Source organism: Juglans microcarpa x Juglans regia, chromosome 5D (assembly GCF_004785595.1).
Source record: "Juglans microcarpa x Juglans regia isolate MS1-56 chromosome 5D, Jm3101_v1.0, whole genome shotgun sequence".
Classification (NCBI taxonomy): Eukaryota; Viridiplantae; Streptophyta; class Magnoliopsida; order Fagales; family Juglandaceae; genus Juglans; species Juglans microcarpa x Juglans regia.
The window spans coordinates 5,747,582-5,751,187 of NC_054602.1; the positions used below are offsets into that span (position 1 = coordinate 5,747,582).

General features: G+C 34.9%; 1 pseudogene; it reads right to left on the reverse strand.

The window, feature by feature from the left end:
- Positions 1 to 2,204: 2,204 nt before the first annotated feature.
- Positions 2,205 to 3,321, reverse strand: LOC121266381 (annotated as a pseudogene).
- Positions 3,322 to 3,606: the final 285 nt, after the last annotated feature.

A 3,606-nucleotide genomic window follows, 5' to 3' on the forward strand; every position in this document is an offset into this window, starting at 1 on the left:
CATTGTCTATCTTGGACCCTACGAAATGGACTCTATCTCCATCCCACGCGCCCTTACATCCTTATATAATCCCATCAGGTACTTTTACACTATTGCCATTCCATTGTTTCCTTCAACTTTTTTGTCAATCTCATTGGTTTTGACAAATGAAATCTAGGAAATTTCTCAGTTTATTTATTTTATCTTTTCTAATCTTTATAATTATTTTAAATTTATTTATAAAATAAAATAAATAATTTAATTTTTTTTAATTTTAAAATAAAAATAATATTAAAAAAATCAAACGAAACCTTACAATTATGCAATTTTTTTAATAAAAAATAAATAAATATTAGATTCTTAAAAAAAGTAAATTTTTAATAATAAATCTATTTTTTTTAAATAAATATGCGACGATTGTATAACATATAATTGTATCTAAAATTATTCGTTAATTTTTATAAAAGGAAAAAAATATTGTTTATTATTATTATTATTATTTTAATCATTAACTTTTTATTATTTTTAAAACAACGATATAAAATTATTAAAGACAAATTGAAAATAATAAATAATTGTTTTACATCTCATATTAGATCAATAGTTAATAAAAGTGATAATAAACGTACGATACTATTTTAAAGGAATGAATTTTACGTAAAGATAAAATTATTTTAATAAAATGTCATAATTATATTAGTTGATTATGAAATAACTATAAAATAATGATAGATATATCATTACCTGTAATTAAAAGTGAACAACGAATACTATTATTTAAAAAAAAATAACTCATCCAATGTTTTATACGAGGAAATCTAGTGCACAATGCAAATATTTCCAAAATATAGGCATGCTAACTTAAATTTGTAAAAGTCATGATATCATTAAAAAAAAAAAATTGTAGATAATACAAATGATATAACATTGTAGAATAGTAACCGTATATTAGGTCCATAATTGTTGGCAAGAAAACGAGTTTGAAGTGTTACAAAGCACTAATTAGCAAGGACGGATTCATGGTGCATGCTTCCTCGCAATCCACCAAATGAATTAGTATTTGAGTGCTTTGATCAGGTCTTTGTTCAATTGGCTACTTATTGTACAATTTATTTTGGTCAAAAAAGCAACTTCTTTTTTTTTCAGAAAAGCGTGATCGTCACTTGCATTCATTCCCTATAACCGCCCACCAAAAAAAGCGGAATAGCGTCGCTGTTAATTTAATGTGCTTTAATTGTGGACATAATTTGTAAAGTATGGAGAAGGTTTTTATTCTAAAAAAAAAAAAAAAAAACCTCTTAAATTTAACATTATCATGGGAATATGAATTTTTGCTAGGAAACATTCACGTACCTTATATGAATATATTCATTGATTGAATTTATTTTTTTAAAATTATATAGGAATATTATATTTTAAAATTTTTAATCTAAATTTGAAAATAAAAATAAAATAAAAATATAATAAAAGAGGAGTAAGGTTCGATCACCCATAGACAAAATTATGCATCTTCGGATAAAAGCATTCAGGCTGAGAGAAAAGAGAGAATAAAACTGCACTGTTTGTAGATGATTGACACCTGTCCTCCCGCCTCTACAAATAGAAGAATTTAGACTTCCTTTAATTACCAAACTCACCTCAACTCATTTCAACTCATTATTACAACTTTTTTAAATCTCAATACAAAATATAATAAACAATTCAACTTTTTCAAATTTCAAAATAATAATATTATTAAAAAATAATATTCTAATAATATTTTATCATCATAACTCAACTTAACTCATCATTATAATTTTTTTAAATTTCAATACAAAATATAATAAACAATTCAACTTTTTCAAATTTTAAAATAATAATATTATTAAAAAATAATATTCTAATAATATTTTATCATCACAACTCAGTTCAACTCAACTCAACTCATTTCAAACTTTTAGTCAGTCAAAAGGGACACAATACCACATGGCACGATTCTATGCCTCCAGCATTTATATCAAAATTATCCTTTGTATCAAATAGTACAAACAACAAGACTCGTGCGCAGTCCGTACTTACACGATTCCCACGTACCATTCAACCCCTACCGCCGATTCATATTTTCCGGCTACCGCCGGCAGGCGATAATCACGCAAATACAAATCTTAAAATTGCACGCAGTAATACAACATATTTTAGGTTAATTTCATTGAGAAAAGACCAACTTGCGAATACGAGAGATTACAACTGAAAAACAAAAGAGCCTACTGAATAAATTTCGAACAACAGAAAGAAACTATTGGTTTGACTATGTTGCAAAAAAGGAGATCAGTATTCACATCGAGCTATGATTATTGCTCATTGATTTTGGAGTTCGGTTTTCGTTTTTGCTAGCTTCCCTAAATTCGAGAAATTAAAAATAAAATCCATATCAACGATAGGAAAGGAAAACTCGATTATTTTCATTTCATTTTAACGGCAAAAAACTTAGGCAACTTCCGGCTGTGGAGGAAAGTTGAGATCGAGGACTCTCCGAGGCTTGAGATCCTGATGGTTCAAATCAACGATGGAGGAGGAATCCGAGTCGCTCTGGACCCCATGGGCCAAGGCCGCTGCATGAATATTGCTGGCCACGGGAGCGCGATCGAAACTCAGCCGTTGATAGGGCTGACCCTGCGCCATCCCGGGGCGAAAGATCGCGTCGAAAAAGATCATGTTGTTCGCCGCCGGAATACCGCCTGAGAAGACTTGGACAGCCGGGGCCTGGCGGTGGTGCTGCTGGAAGGGGAATATTAAGTTGGCAGGGCCAGATCCGCCTCCATGACCGTGAGCAAGGTTGAGATCCAGCGGCGAGGAATCGACCATCAGAGCCGGCTCGCGGCTCGAGGACTCCACCGTGCTGCTCTGGCTCGGACTCTGGTTATTAATATAACTATCTTTCTTGTTATCCACACCCTCCGATGCTAACGGAAAGTTGGTCTTGGCCTTAGCGCCGCGGAACTCTATGGCGGCGGCGTCGTAGGCCCGAGCAGCTTCCTCCGCCGTGTCGAAAGTACCAAGCCAGACACGGCTCTTCTTACATGGGTCTCTGATCTCGGCCGCATATCTTCCCATGGCCTCTTCCTCACTCCCCTGAAATGCACCTCCCTGTCGTTACCGTTACCTTTAACAACGGCCGACTTCGCCCTCGGTGCCATATTCTTATTATTTTTTCGGGGAACTGTGTTTTGGCAGCGGGAATGGAGATAATGAAACGAGGGAAAGCAAGGGCAGGGCGGGTAAATCAATCTGGGACGTGGGAGGGGAGGATGGTTTTATAGAGGGCGAGACAGGAATGGGCGAGGAATTGAGCAGAGAGAGTGATAAAGGTCCAGTCAACGAGGGATTTGACTGATAAATTGAGAAAAAAGAAAGGAGGGGGCGGCTGGCAATTTTAGTGTTTCTTGTCCCCGAATTACGTGGCATGTGGCCTGTCTATTTCTTTTGTGGGGGGTATCCACCGTCATTATCTTTATCAAACGGCTGCAAACGACGCACAGTTCTTTGCGTGCGGGGGAACTCCTACCATCCACACTCTCTCCGCGCGTCTTCCTACTCGCTGATTGGCTAGGTATCCTTTTCCGGTTTTTACTTTTGAGTTCTTCTTCT